Below are 12034 nucleotides of genomic sequence, written 5' to 3' on the forward strand. Positions count from 1 at the left end.
TGTGTTCTCGCCCGTATTGCCTCTCTATCTGCTCCCCACCCTCCCTCTCTATCTCTCTCTTCCTTTCTTTGTCTAAGCTCTCTCTCTCTTTGTTCTTCTTCCTCTTTGTTCTTCTTCCTCTCTCAGCGAGAAACTAGCTTTCTATAACTTTCCGAGAGAACAAGACCGCGCACCTGGAAGAACGAAAGAAGAGAAGAAGAAAACGCATAGGAACAGGGAGTTGCGTCTCACGCACCAGCGCACGCACCAGAGAAGAAATCGGGAATGGAGAGAGAGAGCTGGGCGTCGAGAAGCTTGCTGTCGGAAATTAGGAGGCTGTTTTTGCTCATTTCTCTCTGTTTTTGCTTATACACACAAGCACGTATATATGATTTATACACTCACATATATAAGGCTTAAGATCTGACCTGATATATATGATTTCTACCCCTCTCTCTCTCTCTTTGTTCGCTGTTGTGATGTTTGCTGTGTATTTTTTGTTATTGGATTTGTTGTTTCTGGTTGTTGCGAAGATAAATTTTAATGTGTTCTTCGATGTTGATTTTTACTGTGAACAGAATCTTTGTTGTTCTTAGAAATTTCTTTTGTGTGTGTGTGTTTATATACTAACTGCGCGTGTGTATATATTTATATATGTATGTATGTGTATATATATTATGTATATGTGTGTGTATAAACACAGAACAGCCTGAGATCTCACACATACATAATATATACACATAGTAAGTATACACACAGAACACACACATACAGAGAGAAAGGAAAAATGAACAAAGACACGTAGAACTGTATAAACACACATACCTCAGACTTAAAGATGGATACACACACACACAAACAGAAACAGCCCCCCCCCAACCACACACACCATCAACACACGTATAATCATATTTGTGTGTGTACATCTCTATGTGTATACATAAAAAACACTCACATACAGCAACAGCCCCCCAGCCACACACGTACATCTGTGTGTGTATTTTCTTCTTCTTCTTTTTTTCCCTTTCTCTTTCTCTCTCTTTTTCTCTCTCTTTAAAATTTGTGTGTACATCTCTTTTTGATGTTTGGTGTAAAATATCTATATATTTGATAAATTTTATTTTTATAATTAAATTTTAAGATAATTAATCGTATTTTATATAAAATTTTAAGATATAAAATACTGATAAAATTAGATAATGTTGATCTATATTTGGTAAAAAAAAAGAAGTATAATTTAAAGTTATATCAATCTTTCATTTTATATGTCAAATTGTAAAAAAAATATGCCAATCCTGTGAGTAAATTTTAAAAGACCAATTTGTCCCTTTATCTAAATAGATTAGAATTATAATTTTAACAAATAAAAATATTTTTAAATTACAAAAAATATATTTTAATTGCAAAAATATATATATCAAAATTTTAAAAATAAAAAAATAAAATTGAGATAGAAAGAAAATAGTCAGATTTGCTTATATAATTAGAGAAAAAAAATGTTCATATAATTGAAATGTTCAATTTCACTAATTAAAGTATTTATTTAAAATCAATACTCCTTAACCTTCTATATAATAAAAAAGAGTTTTTGAAAATATGTAAAATATATGAGAGAGATATTTTAATGGTTAAGATGAATTTTAAATATATATATATCAATGGTTAAGATTGAAAATGATATTTCCACTGGCCCACTCACTCTCTCACTCATTGTTTTTCTATCTCATTTTCTCTTTCTCTCTCTCACAAATCCACTCACCCACCTCTCACTCACTGCCCCTTTCTCTCTCCCTCTATCTTTTTCTTTCTCACAGATCTACCTACCCAAGCCATCAGTGGGTGCCACAGTGGTGGGGGGAAGGGAGGGTCGATAACAATGAGGGAGGGGGTGAAAGGGACAACAATGGGTGAGGGGTTGGCAGGTGTGACGACCACTCACTCCCTCACTTAATGCCCCCCTCTCTCTCCCATTGTCTTTCTCTCTCTCACAAATCCACCCACCTATACCATCGGTAGGTGTGACGACAATGGGAGATGGGAGGGTCGACAATTGGCTGACGGGTGCGACTATAGTGAAGGGGGCGAGAGGGACAACAACGAGTCCGACGACCACTCACTCTTTCACTCACTGTCTCTCTCTCTCTCCCTCTGTTGCATGCTCTCTCCCATTCCCTCACTCACGGACTCTCTATTTCTCTCTCTCACAAAACAACCCACCCTAGCCACCAAGAGGTGCGACGATGGTGGGAAAATTCATTTATTTTTTTAATTTTATTTATATTAATTAAAATAATATAAATTATTCAATGTTTATAAAATTTTTTTATAATATTAATAAATATTATTATATTTTAATTTAATATTATTTACACCGTGCCACAAGTATACGCTAGTCGTTCGATATACAACAAGTTCTTTCAAAACTTATGTACACTCACAAGTTTTGAAAATAAAAACAGCAGCAAGAAATCAAAGATGAACCCTATAGGAGGAGTGACTGAAATGGTAGATGGTTTGTTTGTGTATCACAAGTATAGTAAGATGCCACTTTTATAGGAGAGAGATGTGACAATTGAGAGGAAATAAGCAACTGAAAGAATGGTTCAAATAAATAAGAAAAAAGATTAGATAAATAAAAAATAATATATAAGAGAAAGAATTGATCAGAAGACATGCTTTCTTCAAGGATAAATTCAAACTTTAGGTTCCAGAAAAAAAAGTCAAGAAAAAAAAAAAAAAGAGTTAACAAAAAGTTGCAATGTATTTGCTTACTCTCTTGTGTGCACGAAATGGAAGGAGAAATTCTCAAGTGATATACCAAATTTACACTGATAATCCTATGCGCCAAAATAAAATCTCACATCTACAATATACCTTCTTTATCAAAATCAAAGACACAAATGACATTCTTTATCAAAATCAAAAACACAAATGACAAGAACCGTGTAAGACCGATCATTCCAAAATTAAAAATACCGTAAACCATTTGAAATATTTCATTTACAACAGCATATAAGCACGTGTACATATAGAGAGAGAGAGAGAGAGAGATTAACACCGAAATGTAATAATATGATCCATGTATTTGAGCAGTTATGATGAATTTCATTAATTAATTGGAAGGGGGTACCCTTTGTACGTGCTTGCTATTCAGTATTCACGATACTTAGTTTTGTTTTTGTTTGGATGACTCATATTTCAAGCAAGCCAAACGAATTGAACCACAAGCCCAAAAGCCATCCTTTTAACTTGCGCACATATTTACTTATTCTGAAAAGTTTTAAGTTTACTTAGAGGTGATAAATATGGTACACTTACTTGACCATCCCCCCGCCAACACCACGCCAGTGGGCAGTTCAAACCAAAGGGAAGGAAAACAAAAACCAAAACCAGACGAACAGCCAAGATAGATTAATTACTTCGGCCACAAATTATACAAGATTTGCCCACTTGGGAATTTGGCGGCGGCTGCTGCTAAGCTGCAGTTCAAATTATTGCAAATATTAGGAAGAGGCAAGGCAACGGAGAAAAGACAGAGAAGAGCAGAGCAGAGAGGAATATCAGTGAATGAGACGGTGATGGGGAGGAGGAGGAGGAGGATTGGTGAGCATGTGGACGACTTCCCTCATTGTCGGCCTCGCTACGCTCTCCTCCTCAACGCACATCATTGCTATCTTGAACAAGTTCACAACTCCCGTCAATGGATACTCACTCAGATTGTGATCCACCACCGCCAGAACCGACGACGCATCCGACGGCTGAGCCAACTCCGATATCGTCTTCTTAACCCACCGCACTATGTCCACTCCGTCCCCGAACCCGCCCACAGGCTTCCGCCCCGTGATCAGCTCCAGAAGCACAACCCCGAAGCTGTACACGTCGCTCTTCTCATCCACTTTGAGGGTGTACGCGTACTCCGGGGCAATGTAGCCGTAGGAGCCGGCGATGGATGACATGCACTCCGAAGCTCCGGCGGCCTGTAGGAACTTGGCCAGCCCGAAATCGGCGACGTGAGCCTCGTAATCGGAGTCGAGCAATATGTTGTTGGACTTGACGTCTCTGTGGATGATGAGAGGGCAACAATCGTGGTGGAGATAAGACAGCCCTTTGGCTGCCTCCACTGCGATCTTGTATCTGCTGTCCCACTGCAACCGGGCTCCCTTTGGCCCGTGAAGCATCTCCCCCAAGCTTCCATTCGGCATGTATTCGTAAACCAGCAAGTTCGTGTCTCTGTTCGATATGTAGCCTAACAGTCTCACGATGTTCCGGTGCCGGATTCTTCCCAGAGTCTGTATTTCGGCCGAGAAACCACGGTCGTTGCGGCCAGTGGTACTGCGGTCGCCTAATTGCTTGATTGCCACGTCGACTCCGCCCTTTGGCATGGTCCCCCGATACACGGTTCCGGCGCCTCCTTTTCCGATAATGTTCTCTTCCTTCAGGCACTCGAGAATGTCTTCGGCTTTGAAATCTAGCTTCTGGAATGCAGTGAGCTTCCACACTCTTGATTTTTCCAGTCTCTTGCTTCTGATTCGCCTCAACGTGACCGTGACCAACAACCCAAACGTTACGACAGCGATGATTGTGATAATGAGCTTTGTTGATCCAAAAGCATTACGCCGTTCCTTTGAGGACCCAGTTGGATTTTGCACCATGAACAGGCACACGGATTGATTGTGCGATGGACAGAGCTTGGAGTTGCCGGCGAAGGAGCTGGCATTGAAGGCTTGGAACTGCCCGCCGGAGGGGATTCTACCGGAGAGGCTATTGTATGAAAGGTCTAACGTTGTTAGGCTGTCCATGGAAGCCATTTCATCGGGTATTGCACCGGTCAGCTGGTTTCTAGATAAATTCAGAATGCCCAAGTTGTGTAATCTAGTAATACCTACTGGAATTTCACCGTACAAATTGTTCCTGCTGAGATCTATTGAAGTTAGAGATTCACAGTGCTCTATTGAAGAAGGAATTTTACCAGAAACATTATTGGAGCCGAGGTTAATCTTCGAAAGAGCTTTCAAACTGAAGATCTGCTCCGGGATTTCACCAGAAAATTGGTTCGTGTCGAGGAGGAGAGAAACCAAATTAACAAGATTACCAATGGCAGGAGGAAGTTCGCCGGAGATGTTGTTATTAGACAGGGACAGTGAGCCGAGTGTCTTGCCCGATATCTCGGAAGGAAGTTGGCCGGTGAACAAGTTGTCGTTAAGCTCAAGCAAGTCCAATAACGGCATGCTAAAGAAGCCGGAGGGATCGTTCCGCTCAAGTAGTTCTTCATGATTCGAATCCGAGTCAGTGATTTGCACTCACCGAGTTCTTCAGGAATCGGCCCCACAAAGTAATTCTCCATCAGTATCAGCGTCTTCAGTCTCCTTCCCTTGCATAAATCGCGAGGAATCGTACCTGTTAAGTGATTGGTCGCGACGTCGAGATGCAGTAGTTTTCTGTTCCGGCCAAGGTTCTCGGGCAATTCCAAGGTGAAATTGTTCCCCCAAACCTGCAGCACCTCCAGATGGGGCAAGTCGCCGATGAAAGACGGAATAGGACCGTGAAGGTTGTTTCGGAAGAGGTTCAGTAGGGTGAGGTTCTGAAGTTCAATGAAGCTGTCGGGTATCTCTCCACTGAATTGGTTGATGGAGAGGTCGAGTGATTTCAGACTCACCAAACGGGAAAGTTGCGAAGGGATGATGCCGGAAAGGTTATTAAGCTGGAGAAAGAGAGTGTGTAACATCTTCAGATTTCCCAAACTCGGCGGAATCCCGCCGGAGAGGTTACAACCTCCCAAATCCAGGAGTCGGAGCGAGCTCAATGATCCTAACTCCGGCGGAATACCTCCTTGGTACGCATTAAAATAACCTAGGCACAGTTCTTGAAGGTTGGACAACCGAGCCAAGCTCGCTGGAATTCTTCCCGTGAGACCGTTGCCTTGAAGACCCAAGCTCTCTAGGCTCTGTATATCGGCGTAGGCTTCCGGAATCTCGCCGGAAAAGTAGTTTCCGCCGAGATGGACCGTTCTGAGTCGCTTCAGGCCGGCAAACTGCGAAGGGAGCTTACCGGAGAAGTTGTTGTTGTAAGCATCAAAAACCTCGAGGTTCGTCATGGTAAGCACCATATCTCCAGGGAAGTCGCCGCTGAAGTTGTTGGAGGAGAGGTTGACGAACCTTAGAGCGGAGAGGTTGGACATCTCAAGGGGAAGAGGACCGGTGAGATTGTTGGCGGAGAGAGTGAGATTGAGGAGACGGTCCAAAAGGCCAATCTCTGGAGGAATGGTGCCGAATAGAGGAACAGAGGAGATGTTGAGAGCAATAACCCGGGAGTCATCATCGCAAGTAACTCCAGAAAAGGAGCAATGCGAGGACCAAGTTTCCGGCTTCCAGTCATCAAGTCCAGAGCCCGCCACTCCGATCATGGACGACTTGATCTTCATCAGCGCTTCAAGATCCGAATACGCATCACAAGATGAGAGCATAAAACACTGTAACAGTAGGAGAAGAGAACAGGAAAGAGAAGAAGGCATTCTCATCTCTGTCTCTCTCTCTCTCTGGGAGGACTCGGTCACTGTTGCTGTGTTCAGAGGCGAGGTGTACGTACAAGGATGGGGCAGCTCAAATAAGTAGGAAGCAGCAACGTTGCATTGCGAATGCGAATGGGAGAATCGAACTCGAATGAATAAACAAAACCAAACCCCTCCCCAAAAGCAAAAGCAAAAGCAAAAGCAAAAGGCGGGGAGAGAGAGAGAGAGAGAGAGTTGTGATAGATGAGATGAGACGAGACGAGACGGCTCTGGAAATTGACGGCGGTTTGAGGGGACAGTGGACAGGATGATGATTTTTAGCAGCATTGCCGCAGCCATGGCCAGAGCTGGCACTGCCGGTGCCAGTGGGCATGATGGATTGCGTGACCACGTCGCTTATGGCCATGGTGTCAAGCTGTCGATATTTAACTATTATAATAATAATAATATAAATCATAAAAAAATAGATTAGTATAAAATAAAAACTATATATATACGTTTTGTAATGGATAAGATAAAAGACGTGTTTAAAGTAGATTTTGGGCAGGCTTTTTAACCCTGCTGTGACAGTCAAACAAATATGAAGGAAGGCGGGGTGTTGTCAGTGTTAGGAAGCAGCGGAGATGGAGGGAGGGGCCCAGCCAGCCCAGTGGCAAAGGCAAAGACTGGCGTGTCTTTTCCCAGATGGATACCCTTCTTTCTGCTTCTGCTTCTGGCTCTGCCTCTCCTTTGGCTTCCAGCTGAAAGTCCACTCTTTTTGTTCTTTTCTTTCTCGCCCCGTCCCCACTTCCTCGCTCTTCTCTCTCACTCTCACTTCTATTATTGTAATTTTAATATATTAAAAAAATGGTTATAAATTTATATTGGTCGAAAATTAATTCAAGTAGAATTTGAATGAATATTTTCGACCAATATAAATTTATAAACCATTTATTTATATATATTAAAATTAAATAATAGAAGTGAGAGTGAGAGAGAGAGAGCGAGGGGAGTGGGGACGGGGGGCGAAGAAGAAAAGAACAAAAAGAGTGGACTTTCAGCTGGAAGCCAAAGGAGAGGCAGAGCCAGAAGCAGAAGCAGAAAGAAGGGTATCCATCTGGGAAAAGACACGCCCAGTCTTTGCCTTTGCCACTGGGCTGGCTGGGCCCCTCCCTCCATATCTCCGCTGCTTCCTAACACTGACAACACCCCGGCCTTCCTTCATATTTGTTTGACTGTCACAGCAGGGTTAAAAAGCCTGCCCAAAATCTACTTTAAACACGTCTTTTATCTTATCCATTACAAAACGTATATATATAGTTTTTATTTTATACTAATCTTTTTTTTTATGATTTATATTATTATTATTATAATAGTTAAATATCGACAGCTTGACACCATGGCCATAAGCGACGTGGTCACGCAATCCATCATGCCCACTGGCACCGGCAGTGCCAGCTCTGGCCATGGCTGCGGGCAATGCTGCTAAATCATCATCACCCTGTCCACTGTCCCCTCAAACCGCCGTCAATTTCCAGAGCCGTCTCGTCTCGTCTCATCTCATCTATCACAACTCTCTCTCTCTCTCTCTCTCCCCGCCTTTTGCTTTTGCTTTTGCTTTTGCTTTTGGGGAGGGGTTTGGTTTTGTTTATTCATTCGAGTTCGATTCTCCCATTCGCATTCGCAATGCAACGTTGCTGCTTCCTACTTATTTGAGCTGCCCCATCCTTGTACGTACACCTCGCCTCTGAACACAGCAACAGTGACCGAGTCCTCCCAGAGAGAGAGAGAGACAGAGATGAGAATGCCTTCTTCTCTTTCCTGTTCTCTTCTCCTACTGTTACAGTGTTTTATGCTCTCATCTTGTGATGCGTATTCGGATCTTGAAGCGCTGATGAAGATCAAGTCGTCCATGATCGGAGTGGCGGGCTCTGGACTTGATGACTGGAAGCCGGAAACTTGGTCCTCGCATTGCTCCTTTTCTGGAGTTACTTGCGATGATGACTCCCGGGTTATTGCTCTCAACATCTCCTCTGTTCCTCTATTCGGCACCATTCCTCCAGAGATTGGCCTTTTGGACCGTCTCCTCAATCTCACTCTCTCCGCCAACAATCTCACCGGTCCTCTTCCCCTTGAGATGTCCAACCTCTCCGCTCTAAGGTTCGTCAACCTCTCCTCCAACAACTTCAGCGGCGACTTCCCTGGAGATATGGTGCTTACCATGACGAACCTCGAGGTTTTTGATGCTTACAACAACAACTTCTCCGGTAAGCTCCCTTCGCAGTTTGCCGGCCTGAAGCGACTCAGAACGGTCCATCTCGGCGGAAACTACTTTTCCGGCGAGATTCCGGAAGCCTACGCCGATATACAGAGCCTAGAGAGCTTGGGTCTTCAAGGCAACGGTCTCACGGGAAGAATTCCAGCGAGCTTGGCTCGGTTGTCCAACCTTCAAGAACTGTGCCTAGGTTATTTTAATGCGTACCAAGGAGGTATTCCGCCGGAGTTAGGATCATTGAGCTCGCTCCGACTCCTGGATTTGGGAGGTTGTAACCTCTCCGGCGGGATTCCGCCGAGTTTGGGAAATCTGAAGATGTTACACACTCTCTTTCTCCAGCTTAATAACCTTTCCGGCATCATCCCTTCGCAACTTTCCCGTTTGGTGAGTCTGAAATCACTCGACCTCTCCATCAACCAATTCAGTGGAGAGATACCCGACAGCTTCATTGAACTTCAGAACCTCACCCTACTGAACCTCTTCCGAAACAACCTTCACGGTCCTATTCCGTCTTTCATCGGCGACTTGCCCCATCTGGAGGTGCTGCAGGTTTGGGGGAACAATTTCACCTTGGAATTGCCCGAGAACCTTGGCCGGAACAGAAAACTACTGCATCTCGACGTCGCGACCAATCACTTAACAGGTACGATTCCTCGCGATTTATGCAAGGGAAGGAGACTGAAGACGCTGATACTGATGGAGAATTACTTTGTGGGGCCGATTCCTGAAGAACTCGGTGAGTGCAAATCACTGACTCGGATTCGAATCATGAAGAACTACTTGAGCGGAACGATTCCCTCCGGCTTCTTTAGCATGCCGTTATTGGACTTGCTTGAGCTTAACGACAACTTGTTCACCGGCCAACTTCCTTCCGAGATATCGGGCAAGACACTCGGCTCACTGTCCCTGTCTAATAACAACATCTCCGGCGAACTTCCTCCTGCCATTGGTAATCTTGTTAATTTGGTTTCTCTCCTCCTCGACACGAACCAATTTTCTGGTGAAATCCCGGAGCAGATCTTCAGTTTGAAAGCTCTTTCGAAGATTAACCTCGGCTCCAATAATGTTTCTGGTAAAATTCCTTCTTCAATAGAGCACTGTGAATCTCTAACTTCAATAGATCTCAGCAGGAACAATTTGTACGGTGAAATTCCAGTAGGTATTACTAGATTACACAACTTGGGCATTCTGAATTTATCTAGAAACCAGCTGACCGGTGCAATACCCGATGAAATGGCTTCCATGGACAGCCTAACAACGTTAGACCTTTCATACAATAGCCTCTCCGGTAGAATCCCCTCCGGCGGGCAGTTCCAAGCCTTCAATGCCAGCTCCTTCGCCGGCAACTCCAAGCTCTGTCCATCGCACAATCAATCCGTGTGCCTGTTCATGGTGCAAAATCCAACTGGGTCCTCAAAGGAACGGCGTAATGCTTTTGGATCAACAAAGCTCATTATCACAATCATCGCTGTCGTAACGTTTGGGTTGTTGGTCACGGTCACGTTGAGGCGAATCAGAAGCAAGAGACTGGAAAAATCAAGAGTGTGGAAGCTCACTGCATTCCAGAAGCTAGATTTCAAAGCCGAAGACATTCTCGAGTGCCTGAAGGAAGAGAACATTATCGGAAAAGGAGGCGCCGGAACCGTGTATCGGGGGACCATGCCAAAGGGCGGAGTCGACGTGGCAATCAAGCAATTAGGCGACCGCAGTACCACTGGCCGCAACGACCGTGGTTTCTCGGCCGAAATACAGACTCTGGGAAGAATCCGGCACCGGAACATCGTGAGACTGTTAGGCTACATATCGAACAGAGACACGAACTTGCTGGTTTACGAATACATGCCGAATGGAAGCTTGGGGGAGATGCTTCACGGGCCAAAGGGAGCCCGGTTGCAGTGGGACAGCAGATACAAGATCGCAGTGGAGGCAGCCAAAGGGCTGTCTTATCTCCACCACGATTGTTGCCCTCTCATCATCCACAGAGACGTCAAGTCCAACAACATATTGCTCGACTCCGATTACGAGGCTCACGTCGCCGATTTCGGGCTGGCCAAGTTCCTACAGGCCGCCGGAGCTTCGGAGTGCATGTCATCCATCGCCGGCTCCTACGGCTACATTGCCCGGAGTACGCGTACACCCTCAAAGTGGATGAGAAGAGCGACGTGTACAGCTTCGGGGTTGTGCTTCTGGAGCTGATCACGGGGCGGAAGCCTGTGGGCGGGTTCGGGGACGGAGTGGACATAGTGCGGTGGGTTAAGAAGACGATATCGGAGTTGGCTCAGCCGTCGGATGCGTCGTCGGTTCTGGCGGTGGTGGATCACAATCTGAGTGAGTATCCATTGACGGGAGTTGTGAACTTGTTCAAGATAGCAATGATGTGCGTTGAGGAGGAGAGCGTAGCGAGGCCGACAATGAGGGAAGTCGTCCACATGCTCACCAATCCTCCTCCTCCTCCTCCCCATCACCGTCTCATTCACTGATATTCCTCTCTGCTCTGCTCTTCTCTGTCTTTTCTCCGTTGCCTTGCCTCTTCCTAATATTTGCAATAATTTGAACTGCAGCTTAGCAGCAGCCGCCGCCAAATTCCCAAGTGGGCAAATCTTGTATAATTTGTGGCCGAAGTAATTAATCTATCTTGGCTGTTCGTCTGGTTTTGGTTTTTGTTTTCCTTCCCTTTGGTTTGAACTGCCCACTGGCGTGGTGTTGGCGGGGGGGATGGTCAAGTAAGTGTACCATATTTATCACCTCTAAGTAAACTTAAAACTTTTCAGAATAAGTAAATATGTGCGCAAGTTAAAAGGATGGCTTTTGGCTTGTGGTTCAATTCGTTTGGCTTGCTTGAAATATGAGTCATCCAAACAAAAACAAAACTAAGTATCGTGAATACTGAATAGCAAGCACGTACAAAGGGTACCCCCTTCCAATTAATTAATGAAATTCATCATAACTGCTCAAATACATGGATCATATTATTACATTTCGGTGTTAATCTCTCTCTCTCTCTCTCTCTATATGTACACGTGCTTATATGCTGTTGTAAATGAAATATTTCAAATGGTTTACGGTATTTTTAATTTTGGAATGATCGGTCTTACACGGTTCTTGTCATTTGTGTTTTTGATTTTGATAAAGAATGTCATTTGTGTCTTTGATTTTGATAAAGAAGGTATATTGTAGATGTGAGATTTTATTTTGGCGCATAGGATTATCAGTGTAAATTTGGTATATCACTTGAGAATTTCTCCTTCCATTTCGTGCACACAAGAGAGTAAGCAAATACATTGCAACTTTTT

At 44.3% G+C, this 12034-nt stretch overlaps 2 pseudogenes; one reads left to right on the top strand and one right to left on the bottom strand.

The window, feature by feature from the left end:
- Nucleotides 1-3298: 3298 nt before the first annotated feature.
- On the bottom strand, nt 3299-6728 carry LOC127799631 (receptor protein kinase CLAVATA1-like; annotated as a pseudogene).
- Nucleotides 6729-8017: 1289 nt separating this feature from the next.
- On the top strand, nt 8018-11522 carry LOC127799630 (receptor protein kinase CLAVATA1-like; annotated as a pseudogene).
- Nucleotides 11523-12034: the final 512 nt, after the last annotated feature.

This window comes from Diospyros lotus, chromosome 4, assembly GCF_014633365.1.
Source record: "Diospyros lotus cultivar Yz01 chromosome 4, ASM1463336v1, whole genome shotgun sequence".
NCBI lineage: Eukaryota > Viridiplantae > Streptophyta > Magnoliopsida > Ericales > Ebenaceae > Diospyros > Diospyros lotus.